Here is a 12,639-nt window from a genome sequence, read left to right as displayed (position 1 = left end):
CTTTATATATATATATATATGTATATATGTATATGTGTATAGATAGATAGATATACATTCTTGAAAATATATATATATATATATATATTCTTGAAAAATTCTTAATTCTGTTTTCCAGGCTTATGTCCTTTGCTACTTATTGTTCATCTCTTAACAATATCTTAGCTACCAGTTTTACCCCTTTATTTTCTTCTTTGATTGATTTATCCAGCTCTATACTATTTTTCTACTCCAGAAAGTTAGTAGATATTGCCGCTTTCTTCATTCACATGTCCACCATAAATTGTGTGGTTGTCCCATCATGATTTTTGCCGATCACTTCTCTTTGGCACTGAAAATCTAGAGAGAGATTTAAGAGTGGGGAATTGAGACAAAGATACAAGAATTATATGCAGGCATATTGTGAGAATTTTTCTAATGAGAGGCAGACTTAGCCATTGACATTATCATAAATAGATAAACTCCCACTTTGGTTTGGATAAAAAAGCACCTAAAGGCTGATGAATCTTTACTTGGAATCAAGATTGTGTCTGATGGAAGAATGAAATTTGAAATCACATTAATGCCTATATTTTAGATCTCACATGTTATTGAAAATAACCAAACATTTTGTAGCAGGATGTTAGACATGTTTGTTTCCAAATTATCCTATATTATGGCAGGCATCTAACCTCATTCTCTATGAATTTGCTTTATTTCTATTACTGAAATGAAACCATCTAATTTAGTTTTTATTGTGTCTGATGTGGTCCCAACAGGACAGATGTCAGTCTTTATTCTCTGGCAGGCACTTGATGCATTGCACATGAGTGAGCCACAGAGTGATGCAGCCTGTGGGACACTTGCCATCCTGTCTGTTCAAAAGCCAATTAAACTCCATATTGAGGTGTAGAACTGGCTTATTCCTTCAAGCATCTTTCCATTTTGTCAGTTGAAATTCTACCACATGGCAAAGGCAGGTCAAATGAATGCCTTGCTCATCTTTGGGGAGTAAAGCCATTAACAAAAAGCCATTGGTGCCATCAGTAACCAGTGCTACTGTGATGTCTTATGATCTTGATCTCTTATACATGTTCTGTGTTACACCCAAGGACACATTACCTATTTGTGGATTTGATACTAAGTGTAGGTTTTGACATCTCCTAAGTATGAAGACTAGAGGTCCCAAAGCTGGCATGTGCTTAGTTCATTGTATATGCTATACTATTTCGCTATTATACTATTTCAGCAGAGTGTCTGGTTCAGAGTAGTTCAGTAAAAATCAGAGAATGTGTAAACATGTGCAAATATTGTTTTCATGCCTACGTTTAGGCTGTACAATGAATTACTGCATGACCCAACTGGTGACTTTTAAACTCATCTCTAGGTTTTCTACTTTAAGGTGCTAAAGCTTTTGTGGCTGATTGAAGGCTATGGGTATAGGAGCCAAGAGTCTGCTTTTATGCAGGGTAAACAGGTGCGAATGGCGCAGGTACCAGAAGGTGTTTCTGAGTCAACAAGAGTCTTATGGCAGGTGCTTTCGGTGCCACATCCAGGTTCCATTTGTTCCTCTGCTGCATTCCTTCTCACGAGGGCTAGGCTGGTTGCTGACAGCACACAACGCTACCCTTTTATTGGAGACCTGGAATGGATCGATGGAATTTCCACTCCTGTAATTCCTGGAACCTTCTATTAGTACATCATCCCTGCCTTCCCCAAGAGCCGATAGCAGATGTCACGCTGCAGGCATGTAAAGGGCCCCTCTGCCTCCAGTAAGGTGACTTTCTGCTGCTATTCCCACCGCAGAGTACTGCAGGGATTAGGGTGGGTGAAATCTTCCAGAAAAGTTATCTAGGCTCCACACCTTCCATCTTTTATTCTATTTCCTCATTTTCTGTGGGTTTTTTTTTCAAGAACATTGTCTTAGGATTCATTGTAGCTGCAAGCATTTTCTTGAAATTATAACCCTAACTCAGGAATAAACTGATTACACAAAGAGATGTAATGGTTCATGTTTGATGCAGGCATTAAGACAAGCTCTATCATCTTGTGAATTTATAAAAATCCATATTAATTAGAAAAGGGGTCCACAAAATCTTAATACTGTTGGAAGACACTGCAAAGCATAATTTACTTCTTAGTCCCAAGTAATTCAGATGCCTCCATTCTCCTCCTCAACTTTAGCTGGCTAGGAGTTTTAGGGGAAGTATATGAGCTTAGAGACTATGCTATGTCTTGGGACAATATCTTTTGGGATAACAAAGAACAGTTTATAAACAAATCTCTCTAACCATCCTCCCCCACAACAAAGACAGAAATGTTGACACAGTAAGTCTGTACAGGCATGTTGAAAGGGCTCAGCCTTTCTCTTGACAAGATGCATTCAGCCTTCCCTGATGGCTGAAGTCTCAGGAAGACACAAGAAGGCAGTTTTACTTCTCTTTTGGAAGATCTGCTCAGATCAAAACTGAATGTGATACTGCCACAAAGTGAAAAAGGAAGACCCTGGGGACCTTGATCTGTGAAAAATTCTAAAACTTGTCAGCTTATCAAATTTTCCAATTTGGGGGATGCCGTTTTCTGAGCCCCAACACTTGTTTACTTACATATCCATGTACTTATTTGATATGTGTGGGTATTGGTGTGCGTGCAGGTACATTGGAGCTAAGAGTTCATGTGCATGTGTGTGTTCACATATGTGTGGATGTCAAAGAGCACCCCTTAGCTGCTCTTTGGATTCTTTCACCTTGTTCTTGAAGATAGGATCTTTCCTTGCCCTGGAGCTCACCAGGTGGGCTAGACTGGTTGGCAAGCAAGGCCCAGGAACCTGCCTGTCTCCAGTTCCCTAGCACTGGGATTACAACCATGTGCCACTACGCCTGAGTTATATATATATATATATATATATATATATATATATATATATGTTCTGGACTTTGGGTAACAAATTCAAGTTTGGTATCCTCATTCTTTTGAGACAACCACTTTACTAGCTGAGATATCTCCCCTGTCCCCTAATAGTAGTTTTTAAATTAAATGTGATGTTTGTTAGTGGCAGCTGCTAACTTTGTATCTATGACATGGTTTGTGTAGTGCTGTGCGCACTGTGCAGTTTTCATCAAATGACCCTGTGTGGCTTATATTTCTGTAGTGATGAGTGGGGGGCTGGCCTGCTTTTCGTCCTGCCTGGCTCCCGCATGGCTAGCTTTATACCTGAAATAACAACACACAAATTGTATTCTTTTTTTTTTTTTTTTTTTTTTTGGTTTTTTTGAGACAGGGTTTCTCTGTGGTTTTGGAGCCTGTCCTGGAACTAGCTCTTGTAGACCAGGCTGGTCTCAAACTCACAGAGATCCGCCTGCCTCTGCCTCCCAAGTGCTGGGATTAAAGGCCTGCGCCACCACCACCCGGCCTACAAATTGTATTCTTTTAAACACTGCTTGGCCCGTTAGTTCTAGCCTCTTATTGGCTAATTCTCACATCTTGATTAACCCATTTCTATCAATGTGTGTAGCACCACGAGGTGGTGGTTTACTGGGAAGATTCTAGCCTACATCCATCTTCGGTTGGAGCTTCATCACACCTGCCTCACTTCCTTTCTTCCCAGCATTCTGTTCTGTTTACTCCACCTACCTAATTTTCTGTCCTATCAAAGGGCCAAGGCCGTTTCTTTATTAACCAATGGAAGTAACACATAGACAGATGACCTTCCTCCATCAATACTTCCCTGATAATCATGAGAAGATAGACTCAGGTGCAAGTTAGCAGACTTGGGTCAGTTTCTGCCTTCAGGATGTCTGCCTCTGTGCTGTTTATTTGATGTTGATCTTCTCAGAGTTATTTTTCCCTCTCACATACATCTTCAGAACCTTGAAGCTCTATTCGGTGAGTTCAGAATGCCGAGATGTTGCCTGGACATTCTCTTCTGGTCATCTGAAGTTGCTCAATCAGCCTGGATTTTCTTTAAAACAAAAACAAAATGTAACAATCCATTTGAGATGTTTGACTCCATCTAAATGTCAGCTTATTATTGCTTTGGGCGAAGGCCATTACAAAGCTTCCCAGCCCAATGACAAACAGTTGCAATGTGTTCTATGGGAAAGGTTATGGTATTTTGTAGAAAAGTGAATAAAATCTTCTGCATATACACACAAACAATATCTTAGAATTTGTTCTCGTGTTATCTATATCTGTGTGTCAGAGAGAAAACAACTAACATTCAGAAATATCAAATATTAGTATAGAATAGTTAATACTGTCACCAATAAAAGATTAGTTTGCCTCCCAGCAAATCATATACATAGAATCTTCAGGACTGAGAAATACAACTCCACTAAGACAGAGAAGAAATGGGATGCACAGCTTAGAAGCAGTTGGCTCTAAATATAATTTATCTTTACTATTAGTGATTGCTAGCTAATGCTGCCTGGGATAAAATCATCGCAGATTTTATCATGTCTTTTGTGGAAGTAAATCTGTCCTATCAGTCAAATCCTTGTGAAATAGGGATGAAAAATTTACGGCACTCTTTTAAATCATAACACAACCTTGGATGAATGGGAGGTGAGATGAATGGGTTCTGAGGAGATGGTTGAGATGTTTTACCACATCTGTCCTTGGACTTATTTGATACCTGTTTTTATTTTTCTATGATGTTATTGCATTGTAATAAAAGCTTATTAGCTTCTGTTTTAGTGTGTCAGCCATGAAATGTTACCTGTTACTTTGTTTATGTGGATAGCGACTTAGCATATCAGCATTATTAGAGTCTCATCCTGCCCTCCACCTGCCCCCTCCCTCGTGTGTGTATTTTTCAGTAAATAATTTTGGGATACATTGTCTTGCCAGGTAATGAAGCAACCCACAATTCATGATAGAGCTGTTCAGTACATTGCAGGGAACACATACAAAGAATGTTGGTGTTTGAGTTTCAAAGCAAACTTTTGAAACATGATACAGCCAGCACAGTTTTGAGGGCAATAGGCTTTCAGTTGCAAGAATCTGACATTTTGGACCCTCAAGTCTAGGAGATACAGGGAGTGAATTTTCAAAAATGAATAATTAAGGACAGCTAGTCATATTATCTCCTTGGGAAGTGGAGCGAAACAAATAGTGTTGATATGCGGGCTCTTCTCCTTTTATCCTTCTTAGTTGGGAACCTGAGTGAAAAATACATCCAGGTGGATCTCTCTTGTTTCTTTAGTTCTCTCTGGACAGATTCCTACATTTATGCCCAGAAGTTTATCCTTTAATTGATTTTAAATCATTGATGCTCAATCTGTGGAAAATGTCCCTTGCAGAAGTTGCATATCAGATGTTTGCATTACCATTCATAACAGTAGCAAAACTACAGTTATGAAGTAGCAATGGAATGATTTTATGACTGTGATCACCACAGCATGTGGAACTGTATTAAAGAGTCACAGCATTAGGAAGGTTGAGAATTATTGTTCTTAAGGCAGCCATGCTGACTTCGAAGACTGGTCTTTATATCATGTTGAACAACTATCCTCACAGACATAGGTAAGTGGGGCCACGGAATAGAGTATCCAGCGGTGTTTAAGGACTCATGAACAAATATATGGTGACTGTTGCCTTCAGGCTCTACAGAGAATCAAATCATCACTTTGTGTGTGCAGGGAGGAGTATATTACAAGAAAGATTTCAATGTTAATCTCAACTTATACAAGCAAACGACAAAGCCTTCCCAGTGACATATTGGCCATTATTTGATAAGATATCTACCATGATATCTGGTCCAAGTTGGCGTATAAAACTAGTCATCAGCCCTGATGTTATGGCTCAGAGATAGATTGCTTGTTTGGCAAGATGTTGGTCTGGTTTCTATTTCAATTCTTCATAAAGTCAAGTAAGTATTAAGCACCAGACTCCAGACGAGAGATTCTTTAGTTCCTTCTACTCTCTCTGAAGCTTCTATAGATTGATGGGGTGAAATGTCCACAGTCACCAGTAAGGCTGAACCCCAAGATCTGCAGTGCTCTTCAGCCTGCTTGGATCCCTCTACTTGGATCCTGGCTTTTTTTTTTCCCAGTCACATTGAACAATGGTTTGAATGAGAACGGATCCCGTATGCTCAGATCTTTGAATCCTTGGTCCCCAGTTGGTAGTTTTGTTTGGGTAATTTTAGGAAGTGAGACTTTGCTAGAAAAAGTACATCACTGAAGGTGGACCTCACACCATTCTCAGTTAGCACTCTTTGCTTCATGCTTGTGTTTTGAGATTTGAGCTCCCAGCATCTTCCTGAGTTGCTCTGCCCTCTCTCTGTTGGCACGGACTCTTCACTCCCTGCAACCATAAGCCCCAATAAACTGTTTCTTCTACACATTGACTCGGTCTTGTTATCTTAATACAGCGACAGAAAAGTGACTGATACATATTCCCTTCCCTTCACTCTTCTTCCTGGAGTCAGTCTCTAGCATTCCTCCGAATTTGCTCCAAAGACACTTAGCCCCAAACAGTGGTCTCTGTTTCTTTTGTTGTTGTAGGTCTTGACTAATAGTCAACATGAGAGATTTAAGTTGAATACACAACTTTTAGCACCTGATTATTTTAAAAAGTTGATTTAAAGTTTTGCATAAAAATCAGGAGCCGGCATTTCCTTGCTTTCATCTGCTCTGATCAAGAGAAATGTTTCCATGAACCTGGTTATATTTCTTCTCTGCCAATTTTATAAAGCACACAGTTCCCACATTCTAAGAGAAGTGTGGCAGACTCACAGTGAGAGGCTCACAACCAGTTCACTATGTGTAGAGTCCCACAACCAAATTAATTTTGATAGTATTAGCACAAAACTCAAATAGTGCATATATCCTTTTAATCCATTCTTTTTTAACTTTTTTGTTTATTCTTTGTGTCTTTCACATCATGCATCTCCAACCCATTCATTTCCCTGTTCCCTTTGTATCCATCTTTTGATCTTGCAACCTCTTCCCAAAATAAAATAATATAAAATTTAAGAGAAAAAAGAGAAGAAAAAAAGGGAAAAGGAAAAATCAATCTTATCATGGAAGCTGGAGTGTGGCACAGTGAGTGATGCAGTAAACCCTTTTATCCACATATCTTTATGTGAAAGTGTTCGTTGCAGAGTTGTTGGTCTGGTTTGAGGCCTCTGGCATCTGCTACACTATTGATGCTGGGCCTTCTCTGGAACTTCATTATCTTGTTGTTGCCCTGTGTCATGGAGATACTGCAGATTTGGATCTACTGGACAGGTCCCTTCATGTGCTACAGCAGATCATAGATGGAGTAGATGTTGGCATGGGATAGCTCATAACCCTTGTTCTGGGCCTGGGTGGTTTCAGGGTTGGTCAGCCCACCAGCTCTGCCTTCTGCTCACCACCCGGGTGAGCTTTCCTGTACTGCCCTGATTAGTTCATCTCTTGCAGCAATGAGCAAGGAGTGGAGCCAGTTCTCCTGCTTTCGTTCTTAGGGTCAGGTTTCCCACCTCTACATCTTCAGAACCAACTCTATTGTGTTCCCCAGGCAAGGTGTGTGGGCCATTCTTCTAAGTGCTACAGCCATTGAGAGGCAGAGACAGATCTTCTGCTCTTATGACCTTGGAGCCAGCTCTCCCATCTGCCTCAGGTGTTGATGGATAGTGTCAGGGAGCACCTCTCCCTGACACCTCTATGCCCATGCTGCCACATGACCAATGAGTAACAGGGACAGCCATCCCATGCTCACAACTTAGGGGATGGCTCACCTCCGCCAACAGTGTTGTTGACTGAAGTTTCTGTCCTGCCCCATTCCCGAAGTCGTTAAGTCCCAAAGAACTTGCACCGAGGTCTACATTAGTTATAAACTGATTGACCTGGTAGCTCAGACTTCTTATTAACTCTTATAACTTACATTATCCCCTTATTCTTGTCTGTGTTAGCTATGTGAGTAGGTACCTTACTCAGTGAGGCAGTCACATCTTGCTTCTTCTGTGGCTGGGTCACGACTGCAGGCTGCTCGTCCTTCTTTCCAGCATTCCCGTTGCCCCCTCTCTACTTCTTGCCTGGCTACTGTCCAATCAGCATTTTATTAAAAATAATACAAGTGACAGGATAAAATATTATTGTCCAACAGCATGGTGTTGGCTTTATTGTACTGCCTAGACAAGATGTAGGGCCTGCTCTCCTGAGTGTTGCAGCTGGTGGAGGACAGCTCTCCTGCTCTTAAGACCTAGTGCCAGCTCTCCCACCTGTCTCAGGCATTGATGTGGGGAGGGTATCTCTCCCCCACCCTTGCCACCATATGGCAGATGAGGGGTGGGGCCAGGTCTCTCACACTTACATTCCCTGGCTGGCTCACCTGTGCCCTCTTCAACAGGGTTAGCTCTGCTGTGCTGCCCAGATGAGGTGTAGGGCCCGCTTTCCTGAGCGTTGCAACTGGTAAAGGGTAAAAGGTAGAGGCAAGGGGGATGGCATATTTCCCCCATTCCTACAACCACTCCACAGAGCAAGGAGGCAGTACCAGCTATGCCCCTCTCATGCCCTTGAGGTCGGCTCACCTATCTATGTCTCTGTTCTGAATGCTGCAGCTGGAGAGAGGTTCGGTCAGGTCTCCCACCTGATACAGGTGGCAAGAAACAAGGGGGGGGTATCTTTACCTCACCACATGGCAGGTGAGACCTACTCTCCCATTTTCTCACCCTCAGCACCAGCTGTCCCTGCTAACAGGGTCACCCTGAGAACAGAGTCAGCTCTACTATACTGCCCAGTATACTCTTCTGAGTGCTTCTGCCAGTGAGGAGCAGGACCAATTCTCCCCGGTGGTTTAGCCAGTGAGGAGGGGCCAGACCTTTCTTATGGCTTTTGGTGGTATCAGGAGTCTCAGACATCAAAACAGACTGTGGTTGCATCAGGGCCATGAAATCAGGCATTGGCACTGGCTGTAGCCCAGGCCCAGACATCACCATGGCCCTGGGTGACAATCATGCCACCCATATTAGCCTGGTTCTCATGCTTGCACTTCTTCAGCTATGTCTCTGTCCACAGGCCATGAGCCAATTCAGCTCTATCTCTGTTACTACACCATACACTTGCTCACCATAACAGTGCCTGTCTACCCTGCACTGTGTGGGTCTCATTGTCCACTCAGTTCATCATGGCGCTGGGCAGGGCCCTGCATCCAAAAATTATAATGGTGACTACTCAGCACCAGAGGCACCAGGCAGGCTCCCGAATGGAACTTCTTTTTGCTCCAGAGGGGTGTGTGTCCTCTGGCATTCTGCCAGGCTCCTCACACATTCATTCTTTTGGCTCAATAGTTATTTATTATGGGTTCCAGAAATGAAGCATTGCATAGCACAGAAGATAAAACAAAACAAACAGGCAAATCATTCAGCGCCTCACACAGCACTCTGTGAAAATGCCCAAAAGAGGAAGGAGGCACAGGTGTGTGCAACTGGTGGGAAATTCCAGCAAAGGAAACAGCAAGTGCAAAAAAGGCTTACACACACATATACACATGCACACACTGCATGTTAAAAATACTGGCAGGAGGTTTATGAGATGGGGGCAGACGATGAGAGAGGAGCACAGGGAGTGAGGTATGTGGCGAAGGGAAGGGGGTCTAGTCATGACTTTGACTCTTCCTGTCATTGTGAGTAGAAGTCCCCTGGGAGATTCCGAGGAAAGGAAAGCCATGAGGTCTTGTGTATTTCACAGGACTGCTCTAGCTTCTGTGTGAGGAGCGAATCAAGCAGAGATAGGAACTAGGCATGCTACCTAGTGTCACACCATTTTGTGAAGCTTCTTCGTTTTGGTTAGATGTTAGCAATTCCCCTAAGCACAGTAATTTGGTTTTTAAAACCAAAGAAATTTGTTTCCCTAGAATCTTGCCTTTCGTGTCCCATGGAACCGGAGTAATGTCCAGCTCGCTATTCACAGCTTACCCTTAGCAGTGGCCAAGTGGAAACTTATACCTCCTTCCTGACCCCCTTGTTCTGCCCAGCTTACAAGCAGATGGTGGGCTCTGATTTCTATGGAGCCCTCCCTCCCTCTGCAGGTTTCCCTCAAGTATAAAGGCTTGCACTCGCTTAGATTACTCTGTCCTTGTCTGTCTTTTCTTCTCATTAAACTTAGAGGAATGCTGAGGACATTACAGACATAACTGCCAACTGCCAAATCCAAAAGAAACCTAACAAGCCCAAGCCAATTGTGTCATTTCTTTTTGCAGCCACAGGGGCTGGCACCCAGGGTGTTATGCGTGCTAGGCAATTGCTGCCCCACTGGCTTAACCCAGTCCAGGGAACAGATGTCGTTCAGAGAGGAGAAACAAGCCCCTGGAGTTTACTATCACATCGTTCCTTCCTCAAACAGCAAGGGACTTAATTGCAGGACAGCAGGTGAAAATCATTGTTAGTTCAATAACAAACAATTTTAATTGAGAGAGGAGAAGGGCTTTCAATGAAGGGGTCAAGTTCTCATGGAGATTTCCCCAGAAGATACATGATCCACTGTCTTTTGGTCAGAGCCATTCTGTGCTGTATCACATGTAAAATGAAAGCTGATATTTTGAAATGACATCTGGAAATTAAAAAATCCAGAACTTGGAATCCAGAGACCAGTGACCTGGTGTGGCTGTGTCACACCCCTCCAAGTGACCCTTGCTCTGGCCTGTGATTTCCAGGTTTTCAGGGTGCTCAGATTGTATTGACAGTGCTGCAATGTGCCAGCTGTTTGGGGGATCTCCTGTGACAGTGTGTCTAAGAGAGCCTTCCAGTTTATAGTCACACTACAGAGCAAGTGTGCCGGCCTCAGCTTGGATCAGTTACTGGAGGAACAGTGCCATTAAAAGGGCAGATGACAAATCGGTCAATAAAAATAAAATAAAGTGGTCGCCAGCATGCACCTTGTTCTTTGCAGCTGCTGTGAGCATTGTGCTCTCATTAGGATTCAGAAGCCCCGAGTGAATGTGCATAAATCATCCAATAAAAAGCCCCGTGAGCAAAGTCCCAGGAGGCTTAGTGCTGTTTGCTCCCCGCTGCATGAGCAGAGGGAGAGGCTGGAATGGTAGGCTGAGAAAGCCTTTCCAGCATGCTGAAGGTCTGCAGGGAGCAGTCTCCTGTGTGGTCAGGCAAGGGCTCCTGAAAAAGCCACTTGGCCTAAACTTAGAGGACCAGAAAGGAAAGACATGTTCCTAAATGGGGCAAATATGTTCTTTACCATCATTTGCTTTCACAGGAGACCCTAAGAAGAACGTCGCCCCCATGTCAGCTAGAAGCAATCTTAGAGGACGACGTCCCCTCTAACAGAGTTTGCCCTCAGGGTTAGGGACATCATTTAGTGGTTGGTTTAGGGTTGAGGGGATGGGGAGATATTTTATGGAATTAGGGATATTTTCAAAAAAAGGGGGGGATTAACTGGTTTGATGGGATGATTGGTATTTGTGATTTACTGTTTTTAGGAAATTGTATTGGTACTCTTTATTGTATATTGATATATTGAATATTGAATGTGAGTGTTCCTACCTCTATTTTTGTATAAGAGTATGCTTATAACTTTGTCTATATTGTATTGATACATCTACCATATCACAATGTACATTTCTACCTCTGATACTATTTATATAATGACATTATTTACAGTTGAAGATCATTGTCTTCATATATTGCACAGTTGTTTATTCTCTTAGTCTTCAAGTTAGATAGGTATTGAGAATTATGTTTTTGTCATATTTATTTTTAGGTTAATCAGGTCTTTTAGATACATAGAGTTTATATTTAGTATAGATAGTATAATCTTCAGCCTCTTTGAGGAGCTGTAGAAAATGGCCTTTAATCTAACCTAGAATTTTGTACCAACAAGACACATTTACTCCTGGCAACACCACTCTACTCCCGAGAGAACGTTGAGCACCAAAGACACTCCACTGGGAGCTTGTCTTCTTGGCAGAACTGGCCTTTGGGTTAAGAAAAGCCCATACCTCAACTACTGACAAAGATATGAAACAGGATTGTCTTATCTTGCCAAACTTTCTAAGAAAGTTTCTTGCCTTCAGTTATGTTAGGCCTTAGCCAAAGTTGGATGACTCAACATTGCAAACGAGACTTTGGGTGATTGCCCAGGTAGTCAGTTTTCTCTGTCATTTGCTGCACATTTTGGATATCTCTCGTTTGTTAAGTAATATTTATTCCCTTCTCAGATCTTTGATGGAGTTGAAGATTATATAATTGTAGTTACTCTCTACATTATTTAGACTCCTTGAGATAGAATGTTTAGCAAAAGTTTTGTTCTCAATATTGTTTGTTATATTTATTATTTGTTATTATTGTATATAGTTGTATTTGGTATAGTTCTGTCTTATTTAGACAAAAGGGGGAGATGTAGGGATAAGCCCAGCCCATTAGGGGGCATGTTTGCCTCGGGCTAATGTTTACTTATAAATCTAGCTAGAGCGTGAGCCCGCCGCTCTCTCTGCTTCCCTGTTCTCTGTGGGAACCAGTGGTTCTGTAAGTCCATTTTCCCATTAAAGCTGTATATATTATTACAATCTGTCTGAATTCATTTACGCCATTACAACATAATGGTTTTGATATTGCAGTGGTCATTTTGCCAGTGCTGTGACTGATGTTTCTTTGCAAACTGGGCAGTTGTGAGGGAAGAATCTAACAAGGATGGCTGGTGGTCAACTGGCATCTACATCCACTTG

This window comes from Microtus ochrogaster, unplaced genomic scaffold (assembly GCF_000317375.1).
Source record: "Microtus ochrogaster isolate Prairie Vole_2 unplaced genomic scaffold, MicOch1.0 UNK1, whole genome shotgun sequence".
In the NCBI taxonomy this organism is placed as follows: domain Eukaryota; kingdom Metazoa; phylum Chordata; class Mammalia; order Rodentia; family Cricetidae; genus Microtus; species Microtus ochrogaster.
The sequence above is the reverse complement of the archived record's forward strand: the minus strand, read 5'-3'. Positions refer to the sequence as shown.